The following is an 18,860-nucleotide window of genomic DNA, read 5'->3' on the forward strand; positions in this document are numbered from 1 at the left end:
TTCAGAAAAAAATATTAACCATTTCATGAAAGAGTGAATGGCGATTTTAATATTAATAATTAACTAACGACTTGATATAAAAAAAATATAAATAATCTTGTAGTTAACTCTCTGTAGCAAACCTCTCATAGATTGCATCGCAAATGTTTGCATGAAAATGTTTCGATCGTCATCAGTTACGCCGGACTGGCGTCAACAACGCGCGTGCTCGATGTCGAAATGGAAGAAGACCGGAAATTATTGTGTCGACAGAATAGCTGCGACAAAATACGCGCACCACCATTTTCGTTACTTTGTGATTCACCTAGCCAGCGACGGTTTACTCTACATCCGTAATTGGGGCCGCTGTCGCGATACACCGAATCGTCATCCGTGCATCTCGCTGCCATTCGTTTCATCGAGTTAAAAGGTTTCGGCATTTGGTTATTCGACACGTTTGTTCCTCGCCGTTCCACTTTTAGTTCGTTCCCCCCGAAATTTGTTTACAAATGCGTTCGAATTCATCCGGTTCGTTATCCATATCGTGAATAATTCGCTGGAATGGATTCAAGAAAGAATAACAACATGATAAACGCGTACCGCGCGCGATCGATATAACGCGGTTAAATTCAGACACATCACAAAAACTTCCAAAAGTGTTGGCAAAATATAATCATGATTCATATAATTCATATTCAAATTGTTTTCCTATTTTATTCCTAACGTAATATGAAAGATCAAAGTGTGTGTGTATGTGTATAATATATAGAGAAATCAAAGCACGCGAGTATAAAAATGAGCATTATTTAAAATACCATTATTCGCATACCTATATCCCTTTATAAATGTTGTAGGATGCATTCAGTATGCACACGAATTATTTGCACAATATTGATTGATCATTAATATGAAAATAATCTTGCTTTCTATTTTTCAGGACTGATTTATTTTCAATCCACATAAAATGCAAGACAATAAATCCAACACGTCGTACTATATAGAAATCTGCCCGCGAATTTATATGATATGATGTAATTTTGCAAACAAACAATTGCGCAGAGTATTTGACCATTTTAATCCTCCATTAACAAATAAAGTCGATTGTGTAAAACTCGACACTGCTCGTCTCTAGATTATTATCCAATCGTTATCTGGCCCCCGGCGTGCGTCACCAGGGATAATAAAAAGATCGTCTGTACCGAGGGACATTTTCCGCGGCTCCCCTAAATAACGAAGCGCCTTCCGGCGGTGCTACTTATCGAGAATCTACGATTCGAAGGGGCTATTTATGGTTCGTAGGGTGGCTTCGCCGACCTTTCCTCCCTGTGTCGCGCTTTTCCGCCGGCCCCGCCGATGCCCTTTTCTCGCTGTAGTAACAACGGCTTTGGCAAATGATAAATCACCATGGCATGGGAAGTTTTCAGCGCGCTTCCGAGCATCATACCGGATGGCTCGGATTTTTATGCTAACGGTGTGGGCTGATACCGCATCCTGTATTATATGTCGCGACGTCGTTCGCCGCGTTTCGTTTTCGTTGAAACAACGTCAGAGGGTAGAATTGGTACCCATGGGACAACGGGGATCTCTGATATCCAGAATTCGCGGCTTACGGGGGTGGATAATTCGGTGAACTCTGAATTATCGTGAGGATGCAACCTCCTGCATAATATCTTATTCCGTTTAGATCGTAGATAATCGAATGATGACGCTTCCAGCCGTTCTATTACCTCGATGATATCGATATAGATCGAGTATCATAAAAGAGGACTAACATAGAATTTAATTGACTGAGACAAATAAGCATAAACTCTTATCATATATCTACTATCTTCTATCAATTTTATTAATGTAATTATCGCGCGACAGATCGGATATATTTTCGAATATTAATTTTCTCTCTTTTTAATGTATTAATATTTTCTAAAATATTTTTAGCGATTAAATGTTATGCAAAAAGTTTTTCTGTAAATGTAACAAACTTTTTTTGCATTTACTACGTGGCCTACGTGCTACGGTAATATATACGTAAATGTATTCTTTTATAATCTCGTCACAGAAAATTATCTTGGAAAAATTTTCGCCACAGGGGTGCGGCATGTCTTCATCAGCGAATGGGATTCCGCCAGGCCGACCCTGTTGTCGCGCAACGAACAGCTTCGCGATGGGAAGGGCGCGATTCGGTCGGTAACAAAAGAGTGTGGAATATCTGCGATCAAATCCCGGCTTCAGCCTGACAGGCTTTATTTGTGACATTTTTTCGAGGGGTCACCGAAGCTGACACCCCGTGAGGATCGTCTACGCAACCCCCCGCGGCCGTACGAGGCCACCCTCTGTCAGACTCATCCCCTAACCGAGCTAATAAGCAACCCCAAAGAGACGTCGAGCAGCAACTGTGACATATAATATACATACATACGCACGTATCTACCCCGGGACGCTGGAGGGCAATTTGCATTCATATTTGGGATGGTAATTAGGGTAGAAGCCATAATAATCACGATACTTAGACGCCCTGCCTGTTCTAATAGATCGACTCTCGGCATAACCGAGCTCTGACTTCAATAATAATACTGCAAGCAAGAACCCGAGTACCACCGTCAACCCTTTCTAAATAATATCTCCTGTCCCCCTGGGCGATCTGTTATTTTGAACTTTCGACCGCATCCGGATCGCTTCTCTTTGTCGGGAGAATGACTTCGATCACGTTGGATGAAAGCCTCGATGGAGAACATAACGGCGATAAGAGATGTTCGATAAAAGGAAAGAAATGAATTTCCTCTTGTCTGGCAAATTGAAAGGTTTTCTTAAAAATGCACCTGGTATTGAACGCTTCTTACACAATATTGCAAACGATTTTATTTTATCCTGTTTCCGATTTAATCATTTTATTGCAATTCAGAAATAAATACTGCCATGCAAGCATCACGCAACATCCTGCAATGAAACACGAGATAGCAATTTTTGACCGTTGAAACAGAACTATCTTCCTTCCAAAATAAGTTTTCTGATCGGCACGTTACGGATTATGACAACCGTAAAAACGTGCTAATGGTATCAGCGACGAGATATATTCGTCGCATTTCGGGATGCATTCGCGTCAGGTGTGCAAATAGAGGACTGTCCGACGTGTTTGCATCTAAATTCGAAAAAACCAACCTCGTCGAGCGAAAAATGCCGCTACAACCTATGCGAAACAAATGTAAACAGGATGTACAACTGCACCATACCATTCATACCATCGAGTTCCAGTAGATAAATAATTATGCGCGCATCGTTTCGTAAAACGATGGTTGGAAAGACCAAAAAGCAGACGTAATAGGATCGTGTGATTTCCAGTTGGCACGCCAGCCCATTGCTATCGATTATGTACGGCATTCCTTTAGCGTAAATTATTACGCGTAATTGCCAAACACGCGCACCGACAAATTACGTAAACGAGTAAAAATAAACGCGCTCTCTTTTGCTAAATACTCTCTTTGTTCTGTTGTTTGCCATTAACATAATGTCATTAGTAGTGATAATAAATCAATACATGAAAATATATAATTACGAGGAAGAATAAAATATCAATAAAATCGAAAATAGACAGAAGATAAGAAAATAAGATTAATAGTAATTTGGCCTGGAATATACAAGAAAAAGAAGAAAAAAAAGATATATATATATATTATTTTATATGTACATATATTATATATATTAAAAAAGATCAGAACTAAATACGAATGTGTTTTATTGTACTTGTACATTGACACAATATACTCACGCATTCTTTTCTAAAATGATCATTCGTCTCCGTACAAATGATTAATGAGATCTTGGCAGTCTTCAATCCATTAAAAAAATATCTCTCTCTTTGCTTACCTGTAACAGAAAAATAAGATTGTTATATTGTGCACAAAGGAAAGTATTATACAATAAAATTGCAAGATACGTTCAAAGCAATAATTTATGCATTACTTCCTCAGCATTGAATAAATCCAAATTTTGTGCAGTTTATAGATCGGAAATGAATCTTTAGCCTGACTTGTTGCTCAATGGCAACGTAAAAGTGCGATTACTCGAGACTTGATGACGATCATGTTTCTCATCATCGGCGCGCAATGAAAAATATCAGTAGCGGAAAACGCGTCCACGCCCCGTGGCATACGGACGTCAGAAGCGATTTAGGGAGAGCACCGGTACTACGGGTGAAAGTCAAATAGAAACCCCGTCGTGTTGAAATACGACGTCGGGACGTCCCTCGGCACGGTAATGGAAAGAGCCAGGTCGCGCGGCCGTATACAGGGTGTGCTGAAATAGCTGTGCAATCGCGCATGAACGCCTAAGATGGACAGCTTAGTAAACGTCAGGCACAGTTATTAAAATACGCTCTCGCAACGTGACGCATGTGAATAAGAGAGCGGCATGTTGCATTTCGGAAGAATGGAAGTTATACAATCAGCCACTCGCTGCATGTAACAAATTTCAATTCGCGGCAGCCAAAGCACGTGCCGCTAAAAATTTCGTGCGGTCACGGAAACATACTACGTGCTCTGTGTTACAAGTCAAATTTTATCAATGTCTAAAAAGATCTTGAGACTTCATTTTTCATTTTTTCACGGATTTTTAACAATTATATACGTCGCTCAAATATGATGAAATCTTATTTCATAATTAAGAAGGAATAATATGATTTCTTGTCAATTCTGTTGTCCAGCTAGGGTCGCCCAAATTAATCGTTTTATTTCACTTATCTGACTAAATATTCTTATCTGGAATAATTCTCTCTTCTTCCTCTTTGCCTTAGTTTTATAGTTTTGATTTTTCTATATCTTTCGTTACAATTGATTATTAAATCTGTTCAAGAAATAATGAGTACTACTAACAATATACTAAAGTTTATTATAATAAAGACAGATTCTGAATTTGTGTAGTACATAAATAATGGTACTTCCAAATTTTTAGTTAATTAACGTTAACACATTGACAAAATGTGCTCCTGCTAAAGAAGCTCGATCGACTAATCCGAGTTACCTAATATATCATCACCTTGTATACCGCATAACGTCTCTATACCGGTGCGAACCCTCGCACGAGCGATTGTGGTCGGTTCATGAAGGGCAGACGGGGATGTCTTTGGGGGACGGGCTCTTTACGACATTATGTATCACTTAAATACCCTCCCGCCGACAAATAGCCTGACTCATGGGATTTTATTAGGCCACCGTGAGCGTATTCTATCGCGAGATAATGGTGAGCGCCGGCCGAGCGTGACGCTCCGTTACGATCGCACGAGCGAACGAACACATATTCGTATGTATAAAAGTGGCGTCGCAAATACGAAACGTGTGTTTGTGGTGGTACACGCCTGCGTTGGCCATTAGGGGAAGAAAGTAAAAGACGAATTAAACGGAATGTCCCTTCTTCGTTAATCAGCCAAGATTTATGAACATTGCTTAGTTTCCAATCACAAATAAGAATGTAATAATAACCGTTTGCTATCATTCCATCAATATCAGAATACATCCGTTGCATCAATATTGATTAGATGCAACGGATTAATTACGATGAAAATTGGTGATAACTGTTTTCCTTTCCTATTTACATTATGGCTGCTATGTAACTATAACTTCAGGAAATGAAATATAAATTTGTTTACTCGCAAGCAACGTGTAAATAACGTCAATATATCCGTATTACCTATCCGCTTATCATTGTCCATCGATTGCATTAATATTAATATACATAAATCAACTTTGCTGACTATTCTTCCTCCACCTACATTACGCGGACAGTGTCGAGAAAGAACGGGAGATTGTCGGGCAAAGTTAATTTGCGCAGGCTGTCTCCTGTCGGCGATATAATTGCGCGCAGCCGGTAATAGTCGGTGAATCAAATTACATCGGGCGTGACAGGGAGAATGCCTCTCGCGTTAATATCGCGCCGTGTCTCGGATTTTAGACGCTACCTAGCATAAATAGTTCGACCCGTCACTCCATCGGGCAATGAAGCTCCCGGGGACGAGACGACGAGGCGTCCAGGAACAATTTTCGAGACTCTCCTTCGTATTTACTACGTTCTCGCCGTTGCTACCGGCTCTCAATGTCGCTCCAAGATGAGCTTGCGCGGAAACGGTCCCGTAACGTTTAACCAAGAACCTCCGGCAAGTCTCGTCTTAACGTTTCCTGCGATGATCATAAATCCATATTAACAAGCTGCCCTTTATGCGTAGTTCGAAGCACAGCGTGCTCGAGGTACACAGGTGCTCTCTCGTGCAGCTGAGGCAAACAGCGAAGCTCATCCCTTTGTTAATCTGCTCGAAAACGATCGACTGCTAAAGCAATCCTTATCTAGAAACGCATAAACAAAGCCAAGTCAAAAGTTCGTCGTCGTTTCTGGTTTATGAGCACGGGATTCATATCCTACGTAAATACGACGCTCGCGCACCATATCAGTTTTGGCTTCATCGGCTGCGATGGGCTCTTGGGAGTTATACAGCCTTCTGACGAAGAGGTTTTGGAAAATAAATTTCGGGCACGTCACACTGTCGATAGATCAGGCTGGATGGGGGATAAAAGATGACAAGGAAAGGTGAGCGTTGTTCAAAGCCTTCTACTAGTACCTCTGCAACGTTCTTGTAAATTTACTGCGGGCGGAATCTCCTTAAACTGACGGCGTGGCGGTCGGTGTCGCCGTTGATTAACCCGGCGTTCAAAGTTTGAATATTTATAACTTCCAGGATGAGATACGAGACCTGCTTTCTAAGAGTTTCGAAATAAAGTGAATGCACGAATATTTGTTGGCTCAGAGCTGAATTTCCGGTCGTCGAATTAATCTGCAAATGATTAACATGATCGCGCAGCGAAGCACAAGGAAAGAATAATGATCCTTGTTGCAACATGACGTATTTTATCTGCATCACGTAGAAAGACTGTAAGCAGCTAACAGCTGCAACAAAATGGATGTTAAAATATCACACAGAGAAAAAACATGATAAAAACAGGATGATAGAAAAAACAGAGACATTGATCAAATTCAGTTTTTCAAGATAAACGCTGATCGCTAGCGATCTTGTATTCTTCGTACGTGTTTAATAATTCGTGGACATATTTATTTACCGGAGATACGAAAATATGGCATAAAGCAAACAGAAAGCCATGTTACGTCTACATAACAAGTCAAACAAGATGAAAAAAAAATCTTTACCACATGAAAACAAGTTAATACCGTATCTATCTTTATCTTTTTGGAGAGTGGAATAATTATAGAGATCCCTGTACGAGACACGTAATACAAATGGAAGTATAATAATTTGTGATGTAATTATTCGAATTATATAACATACACGAGAACGTTCCTTCATCATTACCGTTGAATCGCAAATTCAGAATAGAATAATTAGGAAATTCAATGCACCACGTATCTCGGGTTCATTTACAACGACATAAGCCGCGTGGCGCGGTACGGAGCGACTTAACCACGATGATTCCAATTGCTGGTGTAATAATGAAAACCGATCGTAGAGCACGAGATATCATTTTCTTCCGCCGTAGCCCGTTGCGATTCCGAGCAATTCCAATAATCCAGGCGTATGTTCGCACGAGCAAGCGGGAATCTGGCGGATACAGTATCAGACGGTTCAGGTGTAGCCGATATGGTTCGCCAGCCCCGACGCTGTCTTCTAATAGCGGTGCATCGTGAATGCATTAATTCGTAAGAGACTATTAGTTTATCCCGGCTCTAATCGGCGCTCAGCGTTTCCTATACGCGTAATCCTCGCGCGGATCCGGCGGTCTGCTTAAGCGGAACGTCGCCACGGGAACGACTACGTTATCGCGCTATGTCGCGCGTTATCGTCGGATCCTTTACGAGACGCCCTACGTAGCTCCGGATAGGGCCCGTTTAGCGCCGTGACGTGTAATATTCCCCTGGACTTTTCGTCGACGGACCATGTACGCACCAGCCTCATCTTCTCACCAATCTATCCTCGTGCGGGGGTACATAATTACGGAGGCCGGCATGCCGATCGCGCGCGCACGTCATCGGATAAAAATCAAAGGATTCCGCATTTTCCTGCTAAATGCGCCAGGAAACAAAGTACGCGCGACATTCACGCACGCTGCAACTCTTTCGCTTTTCATTCTCTCTCCACCGCTGGCTCTCCCTCTACCCTTCCTGTCGTTCTCCTCGCTTCCTTTCAGTCAGTTTCATTAACGCGTTTTCAATGATATCGGTCGTCCGATGCCGGTCGTTCCAGCCGATAGGTAATTGCGCTCCATGCTGGTATCACCTGATCCAATTCCGGACGCGTAACGCTTTTGCTTAGTTACACGTGCGCGCGCGTGCTTGCAGACCTAACTATACGTTCGATGTACGCGATGTAGCGCTGAAAGAGACCGGTGTGTCACCGGCGTATATATCTACGTGCGCAACCATCGCTCTCGTGCGTGTATGTGCGCCAGCCATTTCACGCATTTCCGTGTCACGTTGGAAAATTTGCACCGCCAAAGCCAAGAGAAAGGAGAAAGAAGGGAAACAGAGAGCCCGATTACATTTTCCATTAGCGGTCGCGTCGAGCTTTCTTCGGGTTCTCATCGCACGCTGGCTGGCACTCGTGCTGATTATCAACGCGTTCAGGTCAGGTCGCTTTTTTCCTCGTGTGTTCTTTCTCTCCCTCACAGCCTCATTTGCTATTCTTTTACGCGACAAACCTCGTATGGAGATCCTATGCAGGAGGCTTTTGGCGCCGAGAGCATATTGTACGTCACGTTACAGCGCGCCGAGCGCTCGTCGATCGAATTGCAAAGTTCTCGTCACTCTCATCCGCGCTATCTATAAAGTAATAACGAAATATAGATTGACAGAGTTACGTATTTCGAATTTCGCGCATAAAGTGGTGGACGACTGATCACACTCCACGATATTTTTTACAGCGTGTCACGGACGATTGAATGAACGGATTAAACACGCTGCGATCACGGAAAATAAAGTAGCTGCCATAACTAAAAACTGCGTATGGTAACTAAATTTAGTCATAATATATGGACTAAATCTTAGCTGTGATACCTATTTTATTAGATAAGTATAGTTCCTAATTCATTAGCTGCAAGAGCAAACATTTTGCTGTAGTTTAGACATTTATAGCTACGGCAGCAAACACAGTTTTAGCAAATCATGATTAGCTACGGTAGCAAAAATTTTTTTTTCCGTAATTAATACAATAATATGTGCATGAGACTATAGAGAAATGATGACGTGAGATGGTTAATATTGGTATTATTTTAACGTTACCAATTTATATGCGCGGCGTTGAATTATCTGGTATTATTGAAATGCTATTTACTTGATTCAATTAACGCTCTTGCAACTAATTAACATTTACGTTACGCACGTTAACGTTTTTATTTTATCTTAAAAGTGTCAAGCAGCACTCGTATTCCCATATTTTACATTCCCGTCCCTCTAATGAATTAAAGTTCTACCCGGTTATTTCAAATAAAATTAGGCAAAATGGAATTTAATTAATTAATTCTATTTACAATGCGGTTTACGTACGCGTTCGTTGACTCATTTGTCAACGAATGAATTGTATAGACGACTACTAAGCCCTACACACTTCATAATTCTGGCGTAAAATACTCGTAATGTATCATATACGAGGTAAATTCGACCCGTTAGGCTTGCCGGAACAAACCGCAGAAATTTATCCGCGTATTTACGGATCGCCCTATGTGTTTGCACGGCTGATTGTATCCTTTGTACCGAAAATTTAATTAAACTCTCTTGCCGGTAACTTATGAATAAAATTCTACCAAGATCTAATACGATATTTACTGAGGCGGGTACGCGCAAAAAGGAATGTAATAACGTGTAATTTTGCGGCTCGCATCTCAAACCTGGTACATGATTAATTTCGCATTATTGCCGTTATACGTAGCTCCACGATACGTGTATATAGTACGATCTTGCAACCGAACGGATAGAAATCGGAAATAACGGTTTTATCGCCCTAAGGGAAAATTCCACCGATTTTAAGTGACGCCCCGTTCGACAAACGCCCGGCTCTTTCGGCTCCACGCCTGAATGCATCATCGATGCATCGAAACAAGCGGGCTTGCGGAATTCCCTTCGTGGCACATTGAACGGCATTAAACTCATTCACCGAGTGGCGGGGTCGGAGATGTTAATTTCACGGTGAAAGATAACAAGAAAATTCGCCACCATGGGCGAAGAACAGACGCGACCTCGATACGATTAATAACTACAGGTTGCAGTAAACGCTACTAGGAATGTAGTTTGCGTATTAAGGTCACTAGAATGTAGTATTTCCCGTCGACGTTGTTGAAAGTTGCAGTGCCAGAAGCGAAAGAGGAGAGGAATCGTCACGGTCGACGGTCTTGCACATTCGCATCACCGTAAGACCGCCCGATATCGCCGGTGCTTCACGAAGCGGATAGATAACGTCATTGATGATAATATGAAATATAATTTTCGCAAATGTGGGCGTGTTGCAATTTGCATGTATCCGCAGATCGGTTGTAATCGTAATGTCGGCGCTGAACGCTGCGAAAACATTATCGCGAGCACGCGCTCGCGCGCGCCAGGAGTGTAATTCCCGGCAGGGCGGACACAGAACGAATTCCCATCGATTTATCGCTAATCGGCCGGTGCGAGCAATTAGAGACAGAGGCGAAAGAGCAACCCGGCGGCAAGCACGGGCGGATCGTTGATTTTAATCGGCTATTCATTCGCGGAATGCTCGTATCCCGGGGAAAACGGCTCGCTCCGGCCTTTGTGCGCAACGGGAACAAGCGGAGGCGAGCATCGGAGCACGTAATTTTCATAACTTCTCGCGGAGACAATAACCGCGTGCTCCTCGGGCTCCGCCCCGCTGCAAGAGGAAGCAGGGCAGCTAAGTGGCTGGAACCGGCGGATCCGCTCCCTTTCTCCTTTCTTCTCTCCTCAGCCTCATATCCCCTCTTCCCTCCCCAGTTTCCTTTTCTTCCTGCTTTTCACACTGTCTCTTGCATCTTGTACCCTCTTTGCGTTCTTCAATGCAACCACTCTTTCCTCGCCTCGCTTCTGGACGGTCGCTGCAGCTCACTGCTTCTTATCGCGCGGTCTGAGAAACGCTTTGTAATATGGCGAACAGATCCAATTTGCGTATTTACGAGACTCTCGAGCGCGATTCCTTTCGAATCGCGCTGTCCGATGCAGCCGGATATCCGTCTTATCGTTGTCTTTCTCGGGATGAGTCCGTCTAGTGTTTACCGGAAGCTCGGACGACAGCTAGACGCGAAACGAGTCGTAAAAGCTTATCCACGGATATCGAGTATCGAAGGGATCTATAACCGTTTATGGCGATAGATCAAGCCGCCCTGACAGTTGCGAGGCACGTGAAGGGCCAAGAGAATCGTACGAGTCTAAAAAAGGACCCTCCAATTCATCATCCCAATGATCGTATATGGCTACAGAACCATCATGTTTTATGTTGTTCCGGTGACGCGCATCAATGAGCACAAAGTTCCCGAGAGGGTGAAGAGGCAGGGGCATGGACGGAGTACCGCTTCGCAACCGGTCGAATCCTCGCGCATCGTTGTGACTTCTCCTTTATTGCACTCGCTCGAGTGATCACGAAGAAATCAAATTGCTTCCGCCGTGCTGCGAGCTTGCGCGCGCGTGCGACTTTCCTCGGCAGATACATACTTTCAACTTTGCAGGGACAGACACACTCGTCCATCCCCGAGTGCGTCGGCAAACTGAACATTCGCGGATGATTCATAAAGCAACGAAACTTTTGCGCGTCATGTACACGACAAATCAAGAACTCGCGATGAAGTTTAAATGGCAACCACGAGTGAACTTCCAAAGGCACATACCTATGTTCTGATTTCGCTTGAATAGTGGGTTTTATTTTTAGAAAAATGTATCTTCATACAGAGAGAAATAATACAAAAATATGAAAGTAAATATGAATGCAAATATCTACGTTGAGTAAGTAAAGTAAAATTTATCCAAATAAATCAATAACCAGGACGAATATAATAATTAAAAAAATATAAGATTCGTCCAAAATTAATATGATTAATATGATTAATAAGCAGTGCGTACAATCAATTATTATATTCATCTAGATTTTATTTAAAGAAAAGTGCATTCAATTACATAAATGAATTAGCATATTCATTGATACTTCATGAAGTTATATGAGAAAACAGAGCGCTCTAGAGCAAAAAAGATACTAATTAATCGAAAGTAACAATTCTTCTTGAAGCGATCAGTTTCTCAAGCAAGTGGAACGTGGATCGCGTCACATCACGCGAGAATTGTTTGTCATGTCTTGTTATAGTCTCACCCTTGTTCTTGTTATAACTCACCCCTGTAGCCCGTAGATTAAATTCACTTCCCTTCTATATGTCTACGTAATCCACATATTGCGTCAGACAAACGGAAACCATCTTTCGTCTCCTCGTGCTAAGAACCGTGCATCATTCGTCAGCCCTCTTTCATTACATTCGCACGAGCGGCCATCGAGGGATCAAATTAGTCGCTTTTGATGTGGATCCAGCGAGGTGGATGTGCAATTCGTTCGCGGGCCGAATGCGTCTTCCGATACGGAGGGTTTTGCGCGCGCCGAGCAACGACGTGACGATGCCGCGAGGGATTCCGTTCGTAAACTCCTGAAGAACGAGCGTGAGATCGAAATGGAAGGGTGGTCCATGGGAGATGGTGGATGCTGTTGGGTCAGGACCGAACACCCGGAGGGCATAGCCGCCCTCTCTCACGTGTGGATGGGACCATGCTCCACGTGTTATGTAAATATGCTTTCTCGCGCGCGTATCTCCTTAACGAATATGGGCGAAGTTTTGCGGTTACGACCGGATCGAGCAGCTGTACGATGTGAGAGCAAATTGGTGGAAATGGTTGATTCCCCTCGCGACTCGTTATTGCAGTAATGATTCATGTGCCGGTTGCAATTATGATCAATGTTTGATTCATCAGTGTCTGAACAGCAGACTATTCGATCGGATCAAAGAAAGTGACAATTTCACAAGCATTTTTAAGGTAAAAGGAGGTTTTTCGTAGCGAACTCGAGTATGATATCATCGATATTTACATTGTTCCGGTAATAAGAACTTTGCGGTTCACTTGATATTTTAACGTTTCATTATCGAACGTAATTCTTAAGAACAACTTCTCAAAGGTTTCGAAATACAACTCGTATAAGATGTTATTTGATCTTGATTAGTATATAATTGACATTTTGTAAATGTTTTTCGTATTTTGGAGTTAAAAATGTTTCAAGATATAATATTTGCATAAATATTTAACGATACTTGAATCATATATATGTATTTTTTATGTTCATCAAATTTTGGGTAATACTATACGACACTTGAAAAATTGAAAAGGAAGAGCATTTTCTATTATGACATTATATTGCTATTGTGTGCGCATAAAGAATATTTACATAAATATTTTCATATAAAAAATATGAAAATTACGCTGATAAACGTACAATATAAAGGGTACTTTACCGTTTCTGCCACTTTATACGTATATCATTGCACGAGTAATGTACACAGTATCCTTTGATCTCTTGATTCTGAGATAAAATAGATGCGTATAATTTACAGACATAAGTGAAGTGCTCATCCCGCACGGGAAAAGGTATGCAATTACACTTAGCACAAGTTACAGAGCTGAAGTCTAATTATCTTTTTAATTAGAATTTCTCTAGAGACTATAATGGTTCCTTAATTATCCTGCGTATTGATTATCTTGTTGCTACAAAAAGTTTCCTTCTTATTAGAGATTAGCATAATAATAGTCGGAATAATAGTCTCGATGTATCAATTAATGCGTACATTATACGCATAATTTCATTAGCAGTACGTGCGAATATCAAATATATCGATCAGAAAATATCGTTAGAAAGGTTTTGTATGCAAACGTATAAAATTACAAAGCGTAACATTTAAATCACAAAAAATCATATTCATTTTCAGCTTTATCTTTTAAAATTTGCGATATAAATTGTGTGTGTTTTATGGTACATGTATCAAATATATCTGTGTAAAACAGCATTTTATTGGCATCGATTTTTCAAGAGATAATATTTTAGCAGTAAATTTTTCTTCGATTGACTACCATTATTCAGACAATTTTCTGCTTTATTGCCGATCAACGTCGATTGTCGACAGTCAGGCGCTTTTTCTGTCAAATGACGCTTCCACGTCCCAAGTTCCCCCAGTTAGACAATAGATCCCCCTGAGATTCAAATAGGCGACATAACGTCAACGTCGAAAAACCACCCCTGATTAATGCAAGCGGCACACGCATACCCTTTTCTCTTATCTCCCGTACGCATACACACCCTCTACCTTACAAGGCGTGCGTTATCAACGTTATCACATCGGTTCACGCGCGTTGTCGTTGTGTAGTCATCGCTTCCGCTCTACTGCGATGAATTGCGTGAGATTGAAGCGGATCTCGATTCTTGAATTATGTTTACAATCGAAATTGTTTTTGGCTAACTCGATTGGTACTCAACGCGATAAACAGCACTCATTGATTAATTGATCTTAAGGACAATAATTTTATTTGTTGCAAAGTGAATTATTGATTACGTCAATATATAAAACAATTTTAAATAATTCTTTTCTATCTTTCTAAATATTCTTAATTTACGACGCAAACAAAACAAAACAATATTTTTAGAAAACTGTTTTCTGCACAATTATTGAAAAACGTGGAGTATACAAATTCAAAATAAAATCGCCTGTAAACAGTCATAAGAAATTATTAATCAGCAATAATTAGAGAAACAAATATGAAGATGCAAAATTTCTCTATATATATGTAACAGAATAACAACAATCTCTATACATTATTAAAATCAAGTCCAGAGATTAAATCAATCAATCAATCGTTACAGTTTCCAGTTTGCGCAATAAATCGCGAATAATTGCGAATTATTGATCGATCAATAATTCAAGGTTTATGCGGAGTAACGGCGAAAACAAAAATGGAGTAACCTAATACAATATTTTACACGCAGTTAATTCCACATATTCGATCTTTCGAGTCCTACGTAAGTGCCTCTCGTCTTCACAGGCATTGGCAAATACACACACGTTTTACCATATTTGCTCGGGGAAACTTGTTAACAGCATGAGGTGTACGTTGGTGTTATTCAATTTGCATTCAACGACGTGCCGGTTGATGCATCAAGGAAGGAGCAAGCGCATGTAGAAATAACGGAGGATCCGGAATATTATCAGGGAGCAAAGAGTTAATTTAGGGAAACGTGTCGGAAGATGAAAATTCAGGCCTCGCCGGCTGCATTACACGGTTCGTGTCCGCACGTTAACGTGCCAAGGCATATTGTGTCATTGTTGTCGCAAAAGTGGATGGCAAGAAATCGAAGTAATTAACCCAATTAATAATGGGAATATATTAATTCACTTAATGAAAATCTGATAGAGCATAGCGTGGCGAGATCTGCCCCTCCCGCATTCCCCGTTGTTTCCCAATGAATTACATTATAGCACGCGGACTTTGGCGTTTAATTCCACGCAACGTTTGCAGGAACGGCGAGCGCGCAAGAGAGAGCCGCAGAACGACAGACGGCGGTCTACCGCGTCTTCATACGCGCGCTCACGTTAATTAACGAATAATTATTTGCGACACATTGTCACACGCGGTCTCGCGCCCGGCTCGTCGCATCTGCATACTCGTGCCATAGAACGCGGAATAGCAGCAGACATAATTCATGAATACATCTCACCGGTGCCGCGAGTACAAAAGCGAGTAAATCGTTACGGGCTATCCTTTTTCCATGGAAATTCGTGTGCGCGCTCGCGCCCCGTCGGTTTACCGGAGTTGAGGTATTTTCCACGGCACAGTTTTCCGTGCTTGCCCCCGGCGCCGCCTCCCATGAATTATAAACGCCGGCGAAATGAGGAAGTTGCTTAAAAGGATTTAAATTCTGACGCTCACCGGCCGGCGATCCTCCTCCCCCCCCCACGAATTTCTTCTTTCAATCTCCACGCGTCGTAAACTCCTTTCTCTCCAAGACTGGGCGATATCATTTCAACTTTTGCGCGAAATTGAAAGCGGAACCTGGGCGGAACATATCGCCCAAGAATCAACGGCGCGAACGTGGCATGCTCGCCGCTGTCTTTCTCTCTCTCTCTCTCTCTCTCTCTCTCTCTCTCTCTCTTTCTCTTTTCTTCCTTCTTTCTTGCGATTCGCTTACCTTCTTGCCTCAACGCGTTTCATTCCGTGCCTTCATAACGTACGGGTTATCATGCGAAGCAGGTCGAAGTGAAAATAAATTGGCGGAGCGCGTTTCAAAAGCTATCATTAGATCTTACAAAAACGAGAAAAAGTTATTTATCGACATTTCATAGCAAATAGTAATAAAGGAGGAAACCTGGAATCTTTTCTTAAAGAACAATCAATTAATATCTAAAATTTCTGACAGAAAATATCAATTTACAAATTTATAAAATTACTTGTATAAATTACCGGAGTACTTTTCCTTAATTAATATGGACAAATAAAACATCTCTCGAGATTGAAGAGAAACTGTCTTTATAGTGTGCAAACCACGTACCTTTGCCATATAAAAGCGAGAAAATTGTAAAATTCACCGCACGACCAACGTCAGTAATTCCATGTAACTACGGTAGGGTGAAGAAACACCGCGGATTCGCGGAGGGTTTGTCGCGGCGTTTACGACACGACGTGATCCTAGGACGGTGGTGAACTCACATTCCTTTTCGTTCCTTTGCATCCATTGTACGTTTCCCGTTCCGGGCAACAAAGGGAGAAAGTGGGAATGTAGGACGGAAAACAACAGAAAGAGTCTGACACACACACACACACACGAGGATGATAGAAAGAATTCCTAAGTAAATTACAAAGAAGAACGCGTACGCACGTATAGAGAGCAAGCATGACTGTGTGTTGACGAGTGTAAAACTTGCATTACTGAGTAACCACGCTCGCAAAAACATAATCTCCCGTTATCATCAAAGAACTCTTCTGGTTTACATTCCATTCTCCACTCGATTCGTATAAGTAGTCACAAGTTTACAACTTTGTTATCGCCGCGTACGGATCATCTGAATACGAAATTAGCGAATAGATTAATAAAAAATTCAAGTTAATATTATTATATATAATAAGATTATGTATTAAAAAGAAAAGACAAACGTACAATCAATATCTAAAAAGGAGATGAAGATAGCAAAAAAGTTTCCTGAGAAGTTATGAAGATTCTAAAAGTAGATTACTCATTTGCGTTCAATCCAATTCTTATGCAGTAAAATGTTATATATTTAAAAGTTCTGTCTCGGAGTCTTTCAGAGGTATTAAATAATAATTTAATTTTTATTTTTAAGTCATTTTGTCTGGAATGATCTTGTATGACTTTGATATAATTCTTCTCTATCCTTTTCGAGAATGGCACACATTTATTATATTATTTAACTTATTAACATATTACGTACTAACTTAAAATAAAATTCTAATTTAATTATAAACGCGCAAAATGATTTTCTCTTCTGATGTAATACAAAAGTAAAACCTCGTATCTCGTAGAAAATAAATGTAGTTGAATTCGATTATTGTGTTAATGATCAAATTCATTATATTAATATATTAATGAGTATCAATTTCTAACAATCTGTGATATATTGTAGATTCTAGAAAGTAACGTACAATATCCGTCCCCATTTATTTAAGTTTAATTTCACGCTTACATGGTGTTCTGTAGAAATACACATTTAAAACAATCATTACCCTCCAGTAAAGAACGGGCCATAAAACTGTAATATTGTGCAGAGGGTGAAAAACTAGGGGACAAGTGTGTCGCGACATCCCGCGACGTGTTGTCAAACCCTGATCCTAAATCGAGGGTAGGTCCTATTTGTTTCACTTTTTCTCTCTCTTGCTCACTTTCCTCAACCCCTGTGTATTTTTCCGCCTCGAGTGGTTGAGCAGAGAAACTGAAATGCCGAAAAGAGCGGAGCGCGAACTGTGCGGCACCCTCGAATACACGAACGATGAAGGCGCGCAACACAGCTAGGATTGGCAAATGAGGGTGTCTCGTCTTCCTGATTGCCCTTGAGGCCGATTGTTCGCCTGGATGGATTGAGAAGGAACGAGCGGAATGAAGATTGACCCTCACGCGCACGAGCAGGCTGCGCGTTTGTAGTGATGAAGATCAAAGATTCATCGAACAAAAAGAAAGACGAATGAGAATATTTTCATGAAATCGATTCAGTGACAGAAAATCTAGAAAAGCTGGAAAAAAATTTAGTATGAAAGATTGAGGAAGTGTTTGATATAAAGTAAAATGTATATAAAAGACACATTTGTCTAACAATATATATAATAACATGATAAATATATAATTTATGTCATGACATGATTGAACGAATAAATGCAGTTCCAGCGACTTCGTATATCATCCGTTCAAGTTACATTTAAACGTGCGACGATTTAATAGATCATTGAGAAATCTTCCGACAGCAATAACGTATCCTAGCCGTTATAGAGATGGACGACTGTAATTCAAGCAGACACGCAACAGTTTCTGATATTTATGGCTGTATTAATGTCACTCCAGTTCTATAAATTGGTCGCCCACTACTAGCACTTGTAACACTTCAAAGAATCGGTAATTCATTTGTTTTTATCCTTGACGTCTTACGTAACCTATCTTATAATTCTGATATATTTCTGATATATTTCTGAAATAAATAAAATACATTAAAAATGGAGACAAAGAAGGCAGTGCAAAACATAAAATAAATAGTATGAGTACAAATAATAATAAAATTAATATAATATAAAATTACATGGGAAACGAGAAATATTGTAACTGCGCT

General features: G+C 40.9%; 1 protein-coding gene across 1 annotated transcript in view; it reads right to left on the reverse strand.

Moving 5' to 3' along the window:
* LOC105279644 (fasciclin-3) overlaps positions 1-18,860 on the reverse strand; it is a 276,241-nt gene that overhangs the window by 184,473 nt on the left and 72,908 nt on the right. The gene's annotated exons all lie outside the window — the stretch shown is intronic.

This window comes from Ooceraea biroi, chromosome 8, assembly GCF_003672135.1.
Source record: "Ooceraea biroi isolate clonal line C1 chromosome 8, Obir_v5.4, whole genome shotgun sequence".
Taxonomy (NCBI): Eukaryota; Metazoa; Arthropoda; class Insecta; order Hymenoptera; family Formicidae; genus Ooceraea; species Ooceraea biroi.